Source organism: Elephantulus edwardii, unplaced genomic scaffold, assembly GCF_000299155.1.
Source record: "Elephantulus edwardii isolate Elephantulus edwardi_28Jun2011 unplaced genomic scaffold, EleEdw1.0 scaffold00031, whole genome shotgun sequence".
NCBI classification, from domain to species: Eukaryota; Metazoa; Chordata; class Mammalia; order Macroscelidea; family Macroscelididae; genus Elephantulus; species Elephantulus edwardii.
Window position 1 is genome coordinate 10,596,545 of NW_006399781.1, and position 10,232 is coordinate 10,606,776.

Sequence of the window (10,232 nt, forward strand, 5' to 3'; positions counted from 1 at the left end):
CTTCCTTGGCATCATCTACATTTTCAAAATATACAAAGGCAAATCCTCTTGAACGTCTTGACTGCTGGTCATATACGATAGACACATCGGCAATGGGCCCATATTTAGAGAATACTTCTCTTAGATCTCTCTCTGTGGTATATAAGCTCAACCCAAATACACCAAGACAACAGTTGGGATCAGGATTTGCCTAGAATTAGAGAGGTTTTAAAAACTTGTCAGTTAATAAAGTACACGCAACTAAAAATATTAACCATCATCATCAAAAGTGCTTCAAGATCTGTCATACCCGATTTCCAACATGACGCCGGCGAGTAGACATGGGAGAATGACTGTGGCTATGACGTCTGCGGTAATCTCGACTGTAAGACCTGCTTCGGGATCACCTATGGGAGCGAGAGCGGGAACGGGACCTTGTGTAATGTCTTCGAGAACTTCTTCTGGATCTAGACCTGCAAGACAAAGGCATCAAGGTTACTATTACTGCCAAGTGTGATGCTAAATAAACTATTTTGCTTCTCTGTAGCAAAAAACAAGAAAATCACTCAGGAATGCATTAACTAGGTACCAGCTAACCGGCATTAATACCCCTTAATTTTCATATCATTTCATTATACTTGGTCAAGTTCTAGAATCATACTTCCAACATTTGCTAAAATGTTATGAAGATGAAATGAACGTAACAGCATTACCTTTTGAATCTAATGAAACATGGTTTATTTTACTAGCTTATTCTGTGCCCCTGCACCTCTATTGCTCAATATGCTCAACAGTCACTTAACAAGACACTAAAACCCACCATATATCACATGACGTTTCCCTCCCCGCCACTGAAAAAACAATTATTAAATCACTGAATGGCTTAACTGAAGTGACATGTGACATGTCACTTGTTCCAGGACATTTTTATGAAAATGTCTAGATTTTTAAGAAAAGGGATAGGTGCTTATTAAGACTAAACAAGCTAATAAACTGAAAGCTGATTCTGTACACCCTAGTCACAGTATTTAAAAAAATCAATAGATTGTGCCAATTTCCACAGAAGACATTTATCAAAAACCATTTTCTGCAATGTAACTGCCACTCCCCATACTCATTATCTAAACACAAAGTCAATCTTCAGAACATCAAGGAACTAGCACTATGGCTCTTAGATAAAGGTTGGGAAAGATAATCTGACCCCCAAGACTGGGGTGGAGGGAGAAAGAGTAAGACTTGAACCCTAAAACTCCAAAGCACACACTTACTATGCTCACAGAATTTACAGGAAGTTTATTTCTAACACAAATATAAAAAAGGCCAACAAATAGTCTTGCTCTCCACCTTCCTGGTTCACGAAGCACACCAATCTCAGAGCTAAGCATTAAAGAAAAATTCCAAGGCAGTCTTTCTTACCTAGATTCAGATCTGGACCTGGACTTTGATCTGGAACGCCTGGAATCTTCCTTGGAGCGAGACCTTGCAGGGGTATGCCGTGCAGATTTCCCAGATCCATGAGCACTTCCACTTCTGGAAGCAGAACGGGATTCCTACACGTAGATTTCAAAAGTTTAATTTATATACTTTCTGGGCAACTTTAAAAACAAATAAGCTGCTGCGAGATCAATGGCGAGGGAAAGCAATCTCGCTTTCCAAGATAGAAAAACACAGGTAAGGGAAGGAACTGAGTTATACCTGGTTATTACAGTTTCAATGCTCCAAGTCCAATTAACTTGTCCTTTCTTCTATTTTTGGAAGCAGTTTAAGGGTAGAAAAGTCAAGTAGACAAGGAAACTGTCCAAAGATTATTTTACGATACAAAAAAGAATCTTTAACTATGACACCTATACTTCACATCTATTCAACCAAGTTACAATCAAAATAATGAAATAGAAAATGCTCTTCCATTTTAGGAAGATCTTAATTGAATGAATAAAGAAACAAGGGTTACCTTAATTTAAAGCACTAGAGAAATAGTATCTAGTGGAAAACACCAATTCTGTGTGTCTAACTGGTGGGGACCTGAAGAATCTCAAAACCACCAATGGAAACCACACAGCAGAAAGGCAGTGAACTGCACAATAAGGACTAAAGAGGAGTGCCAGAGATCCACAACTATAAGATGAGCAATGGCAGCATGGGAACAAGAAACAAATTAATGAATAAATAAGCTAAATAATTTAAAGATGACAAAATAAACCAATAAATTCTAACAGTAGTTCTAATGCAAGAGCCTGGAAACATTCCCTACAGCTTAATAAAAACTAAACCTACACTACTCACCAAGAGATTAGTGCCATAAATTAGAAGCCTCAGAAAGTTCATAAGCTCATGGTTTAACTATTTCATTAATCAGCCTATTAACAGTTAATCAACAGGCACCCAAAGTAAATAACAGGACCGAGTAAAAAGCTCTTCCAAAGTACTAGAAAAATAGAATCCACTCAATCTGACAAATGCTTTAAAAACTAAGATAGCCTTTACTCCAGAAAAGTTGAGATTTTCAGATGAAAGATTCTGAGAGAGACCCCCTCATGTTGTCCATTTTCAGAGTATTCTGGCCATTTTTACAAGATAGAAGTTCCAACACAGCCGGAATTGCAATATAGTGAGAAACACTGGAAAAGGGGCAATCTTTTTCTAAAAGCTCAGAGAACCCTTTTGTACAATAGGGAGGGAAAAGAAATAGGGCTCTAGGCCTAATACACATTTCAAAGTCATTACATACAACACTGCATCAGGACGACCTGGACCTGTGACAGTCATCTGTCACTAACTTCAACAGCTATCTTTAATGCCAAGTATAGAATGTTTTAAAAAGATGCACTTCTGCTCTAGATACCCTACCAATGAGTGTAGTCTCTATCATCTTTACCACAGGAAAAAGCCTCTTGCTTTTCATGGGAAATCAAAGTGACCCACACAAGTGAAAGGAAATCAAACAGCTTCTACCGAACTAAGAAACAATTGGGGGGGGAGGGAGGAGCAACATTCTTTTAAAAAAAGGTTTCTTTTTTTATGTGTGTACTGTCAAATCAGATCTGACTGGTACAGGAGGCAATTGTTCCTCCTCCTCCAGCAGAGCATCTGGTGGATTTGAACTGCACACCTCCGGGATTGCAGTGCAGTTTCTTGCCACTAGGCCACCAGAGCTCACCACAACATTCCTTTTAATACTTTGTTTTCAACAAATCTTCAAATCTTTCAAGCCGAGACTCTCATAGAAAGGTTCATCGACCAAGAGTGAAAGGTCACCACACTCTTGTTAAGTGTCTCATGAAATGATCAAGTTTCAAACATATTGCAGTACTTGAGAAATTAATACCTCAGTCCACCCAAATTAGTTATGTGAGCATTATCTGGGAAGCAGTAGTGGCCTATGCTCAGAATAAAAAGAGAATGCAAAGGTCTTCCCTTCTGTACTTATATTTCACTGGACTAACACCTAAAAAATGCCTTGTCCCATGCTGTCTCAGAAAGTCTATAAGGTCAAGTTCTCCAGATATAAGGGCCGTTAACATATTAAAATATATGTAACTAAACAGATATGCATTGTTTAGAAGAAATAAGACCTTAAAGTGTTTGTCAATATGAAAGCAAAACTTTTAAACTCATAAAATCAAGTGATTTTCACAAAGAATTTAAGGTTCACTAATGGTAGACAGAGCATCACAATCTTATCTATAACCCTTACTAGTTAGGGAACATTATCTTTCAAGGAATGCCACTATGAACTTAATGCTAGCATAAATAAACCCAAACATTTTACTTAAAAATGATCACTGATCAAATTCTTATAGTTTGAATTATACAAACTACATTAATTTACACATCTGGGAACAGATGAGGGAAAAGGCAGCAAAATCATCTTTCATCAAACACCTCAATCTGCATTTATTTTAAGAACAGAAATTTCAGAAAAGAATTTCCGAGAGAATGGACATTTATATTTCTTTTAAGTAGCATGTTTCTGTTTATTTGTTCAGGGTTACAAATTTCCTATGTTTTTCTTGGCATCCTGCCCCCTCTTCAACCTGCTCTTTACATTACCAACCATTACAAGACACACACCCTTCTGCCTATCAAAAGACTAAATATCTCTCCACTGGCTCAAAATAGGACAGTCTCAAAACTAAAGATGCTTTGGCCAAGGATTAAGAGGAAAGCAGATAGGACAGTCTTGTTAATGACGAAGCCTGGTGGTAAACTGCTCCAAATGTCCTCACAGAAGAGAAAAATCTCTTTTAGACATCAAAGACCTGGGAGACAACACAACACGCAGAAAGATCACCCAGAATAGAAATATCTATTACTTCACTTTTACCTCAGCCTGCTCTCAAGTAATTCGGAATGCAGTTAATAATACGTTAACTACAAAATTAAAAACTTGTAAAAAGCCAACAGGCCAAATGCAGATAAAATAGAAAAAATGCACCTCGGGAGTAACTAGGTTCCTGTATATTAGTGTCCAGCAACTAGAAAACAATATGGTTTTAAGCTCGGAATGACCCTCTGCTAAAAACCCTAAACATCCCCCCCAGTAAAACCCTGGACACTCAAATACCAAATATGCGACTGCAATCTCAATAAGCAAGGAGTTTTACAAAGTAATGACAGGAAACAATCTCCTACAAGGTAATTCTCTGCTGTCTACAAGAAACAAATACCTATTTAAGTGACTATCCCCCACCCCCAGCTTTTAAGACCTGACAACTCTTAGGAATTTTCTAAACTTTCATTTCAGAAAGGCAGTTCTAGGAAGGCAAGGTATAGATTCAATTCTTATCTTTCTCATTAATGCAGAAACTGAGTACTACTGGATATTTTTCTATCTCCTTGTCTCATACAATTATAGTTGACAATATTATACCAACCATCATACTCCCATTATTTAATAAGCCACCCCTCCCCACCAAAACCATACCAGGAAAGAAATATTAGAGCATCTGTATTATTTCCTCAGTTAACTGGAGACTGAGAAAACCAAAATGAAAGGTTAATTTAAAAACTCTTATCTATTCGTGGTAAGGAGTTGCATGCCAACTCAAAGGCAAGAGGTTCGAATCCACCAGCAGCTCCGTGGGAGAAGCAATGTCCTCCCATGCACTGCCTCTGAAAACCCACAAAGAGGGTTAGTTATGAGGCTGTCTTGACTCAATTGTACCTAACATCACGTTATTATAAAAGTTAAATATTAGAGAAGAGTGAAGCCAAAACAACTGCTACTCTATAATTTTAAATTAAATAACCTGTTTACCTGTGTGATCCACTGCATGCTAAGGAAAAGTTACCTTTTTCTTAATAGTCACCCCCCAAAAAATTGCTGAAATATTTTAAACTAAAAAAATTGTTTGCTCTCTTTATGCTGTTTGGATATTGGGGTTTAGCTCTACAATCACCCTGGACTTTAAAAAAAGGTGACAATTTAGAATTATTAATGGTCCAATTGCTAACAATCCAATACTTGATGGAGGTAATCCATCCTGAACCAAACAGTTAAAGGAAAACCTAGAGAGGGAGAGACGATTTTAAAGTCAACTGCCACCCACGCTTGAAAGCTCATTCCTGTCTGTCATTTGATTACAAGTCACTTTTTAAAAATGGCATTTCAATCATTTAGCTAAGCAGTAAAATTAGAATTACCTAATTTAAACGTCTCCCCTGGAAGGCACTTCTTAACCCTGTATATATATTTTCTTCTATTAAACAAATAATGCATGCATGTTTAGCAAAATATACAGGGACACATAAACAGACTAGTAATTACTTAGCGTAGTGCTTTCTGATTCCCGATTACTTCTTATCTTAACTTCATTTTTATTTCTTTTCTTCATTCTTCCGTTTCAAATTCTGACTTCTTTCATCTTCCCCACTTCACACAAATTGCTCAATATTCTACAAGTGGGACTTCTGGTCTGATAATTAGCATGCATTCTTTAATTTTTTCAAATTTCAGCTTCACTTATTCCTGAGCTTCAAATACTCATTTATAAAACTTGTCAAATGACGACTTCCGCATTTTCCTTCTTCAACATTAACCTTAATAGAAAAAGAACAGGATGAAGAATATTTTAAAACTCCAGGATAAAATCCAGTGCCAAAACTGAAACTAGAAAAAAAAAAAAAAAATCCCTTCGCTTTGGGTTTTTAAAAAACCAAAATCTAGAATATGCAGCTCAAAAAACTGAAACTACATATTTTTGTTGGTCGAGACTATGCACTCATTCGCCAATTTTATCCTGCTTAAGTTAATGTGCTCATCTGAACATTTACTGTTCATTTAACATTTTAAAAACTACAGATATACATCATACTTTAGTCATCAACAGAAACATCTGAGTGTCAAAAGCATTGTTCCCAAGTCAATGACACATTAATACAAAAGTGCAAGAAAGGAAAAGCCCAGACAATTTAGTCGCAGTGATGACAAAGGCGCAGGATTCTAATGTACAATACTGTGACTTGCAGGTCAAGGAGATGTTCCTTAATGTCACACACTTTTGTACCACTTTTTCCCCCCCGGATTTCAGTAGAAATCTTCACCAAGGAAATTGGGAGGTAAAAAAGTTGGAGCTTTACTGGTCAATCACCCATAAAGATTTTAAAATCTTGAGGGGTAAAAAAACCGCCCAAAACACCCACTACTCTATGTGAGTAACAAAGAAAACAAATTTCAAACCAATGGGTATTTCCAAAGAATGCAGTAAAATCCTCCCACAGCATGAAGAATACGAAAGGCTTTTTTACTGCACCGAAAAGATAACCCCATTTTAAAAGGTGGCAATATTAGGAAATTACAGCACACCTTCTTAAGCTACTAGAAAAACAAAACCAAACCCCCACACCAACCTCAAGTCAATTTAGCAGATCAATACAGTGTTTCTAACAGTTTCCCTTATCTTGCATTTATCTTTCATTTCACTGCATTGCCAACGATTTGCTCACCTCTTGTTGAGAGGGTGAGGAGGAATGTCTATTAACTGAAAAACCTTTATCTGAGTACAAAGGCACACATGTCTACTATATGTCTTTTCTACCAAAATAAACTTTTCATCTATTGTATGCAGCAAATAACAGATGGAAGTCTTAAGGAGTCAAGGCAATGCAATTGCTTTAAACATCCATCACTAAAATGTTTGCTAGCAACACAAACGTAATCGTGGAATCAGAATGCTCAAGCAAATTTCTTCTTAGGATTTTTCCTAAATATACTGGGTTTAGATACAGGAGACTGACTTACTGGAAGAGAATTCTTAGATACCCCAACTATTTTCAATGTGGATGCCTTCCTGTTGTACCCTTTCCTACTGCTAACTTCTCTTGTGTTATCAAAGCAAAACACTATTTATACTATAAATCTTAGGGTTTATTTTACCTAGGTTATTAAGTTCAAATGGCTACTTTATTAGAACTCATTTCATGAACTGTTTTCATTAAATTATTCTAGGAGCCAACTTGTTAAACACGAAGCATGCCAAAAAGGGTGGAATTCCCCATCCCCACCCCAGAATTAGCCAACAGAATGTGGGCTAGAGAGAATTCTTAAATTTCTCTCAAACAAAATTTTTCTCTAACAAAATTAAGCAATTAAAAAAGGTTTGTAATCTAAACTACTATATATACCATTAACCTAGTTACAAAAATCTTCTCATCTCCAAAACAACTAATCTCTTATAATTTGCTTAGATTAAAAATGGTAATAATTGAAAACCCCAGTTGTAAAAACGATAAAATTCCTAACCAAAAATAAACATCTATCTCATCACCTGCATTTTTGTGTATTAAAAAGAAAACAAAAACCCCAACAAAAAAATTGTAAATTAAATTCTAAAGCAGTGTTTAATCATTGTTTAGTTTTGAGGGCTGAAGGGTATCACACGTGATTTCTACAACTTTTGCAGAACTAAATACTTACCTTGTAATTTCAGCGTGAAGTGCCACGTTCTAGTTCCAGGCAATGCCCAGAATATTTACAATCTAGTTTCTTCAAGACACCAAAGACAACTCCTATCTAACAAGACTACCAGTGATATAAAATGAAAAATATATTCTCACTTGTCATCCAAGTACTGACTTGAGATTTCAATAATTTTTAAGACTTCATAATTAAAAAGCACCACAAATTAATCAAGACTCTGAGAAGAATGGGAATCCCAGAACATTTAATCGAGCTAACGTGAAACCTATACTTGGACCAGGAGGTAGTAGTCAGAACAGAGCAGGGCAACGCTGCATGGTTCAAAATTGGGCAGTATGCCAGGGATGTGTCCTGTCTCCATACCTTTTCAACCTGTATGCAGAGCAGATCCGAGAGGCTGGGCGCTATGAAAAGCCTGGCGTTAGGATTGGTGATTTTTTTAACAATAATCTGCGTTATGCAGATGCAATCCTGCTAGCTGAAACTGAGGAGGACCTCATGCACTTACTGCAGAGGGTCAAGGACTGCAGCTTTCAATATGGACTGAGGGCTCAATGTCAAGAAGACAAAAATTCTCACCACTGGACCAATTGGTAGCATCAGGATGGATGGGTGAAGAGATGGTGATTGTTCACAGCTTCAGTTTGCTCGGCTCCACGGTCAACACTCTTGGCACCAGTAGCCAGGAAATCAAAAAACATATTGTGATGGTAAAGTCTGCAGTTAGGGACCTCTCTAAAGCACTCAAGAGCAACGGTGTCTCTCTGGAGACTAAGGTGCGCCTGATACAGGCCATGGTTTTTGCAATCACTTGTTATGCATCAGAGTTGGGACAATGGCTAGGGAAGATAGGAGAATTGACGCCTTTGAGCTGTGGTGCTGGAGAAGAGGACTGAATGTACCATGGACTGCCAAGAAAAATAGATTCATCCTAGAGAGGGTTAAACCAGGCTGCTCCTTGGAGGCAAGGATTCGGGGGGCTTTGCCTGACATACTCTGGACATGCTGTTAAGGAGAGACAGGTCTTTGGAGAGGGACAGCGCAGGATAGAGCAGGGTTTAGGGCTGTTGTACACAGGGTCGCTATGAGTCGCAAGCGACTAGACGGCACATAACAACAAGGAGTAGAGGAACTGCAGAGTTTGAAAAGTCATTTCTATCAGATTTTAAGTAACCAGATGCACATCTATTTGAGAATAAAACTTAAAGCAATATAAATTTTAAACATTGCTATTTTTTTAGATTTAAAAATTTATTTTATAAAAACGTTGACTACTTCATCAACGCTTATGAATGCCATTTTGTAGACACAAACAAGACTATTCCATGTTCAAAAAACAAGATCTGTCCCAAATGGCATTACTCCACAGCCTGCAGAGGCAAATGCCCAGGCCCCATAGCTCACTCACAACCCATTTGTAACCATGTCTTCTTCTATTTCCTCTTCACCATCATTAGCGGGTCCTGGTCTGCGCTCTGTGCCAGGTATCTGACCTGACTGTAGTAGCCCTTTCAGTCTCTCCACTTCAGCTAGTGTTGATGCATTTACTATAGCATTCTTAATTGCTTCTACATCCCTTGGAGATGGCCCCCCTTTCTTCTTGTCAGTTGGCAAACCAGCACCTGGATTAAAAGTTTTGCTTCTCCTGGCAATAGCCTTTCCAAGTTGTGCACCCTGTTTGCCCTTGAACATTTTCTCTGCTTCCTGACCCTCCTTTAGTTTTACTTTCTGGAAATCCAGTATACTTAGGTAAGTCAGTGATTTCAGAGATGCCAAAGGGTCCAGATCACCCAGCTCAAGACTGTTGTTGGTGTGAATGAGCTCTATCAGACATGGTAGGGAATGGTCAAGTCCCTCACCTATGCGGCATATTGTTGTTGTTCACTAATAATGTTTTCAGTCTTCTCAACAGAGGAAAGCCATCCAGTTTTCTGATTTCATTGTCAGAAAACTCAATAGCATCAAACCGGTCTAAGGTAGCACCTAGATTTTCATAACCCCGGAGGTCGAGTTCTCGGTCCCGCTTGAGCCACCTGCTCGATCAGCTCTGCTGTCAGCTTCACCATCTTGCGGACACCTCGGCTTCCCGCAAGAGACCCTTGCCAGCTGACACATATTTTGCCACTTTTTCTAAACTGTGACAAAACTTAAAAACCACATGGTTCATACAAAAGGCTTTCCTTACTAGTCTCCGATGACTTATCCCAGAAACGGCAATTATAGAAATTACTGGTTGCCAAGACCAGACCCCACAAACCTCATCCTACACATTTTGTAACTTTCCCAAAATTTAGTAACAATAACCCCAAATACCTAGCACCCTTTAAACTTACTA

General features: G+C 38.0%; 1 pseudogene; it reads right to left on the minus strand.

Annotated features, from left to right (window-relative positions):
* The window catches only part of LOC102846477, a 12,627-nt pseudogene extending 2,664 nt beyond the window's left edge, over window positions 1–9,963 (minus strand).
* Between the last annotated feature and the right edge of the window lie 269 nt (window positions 9,964–10,232).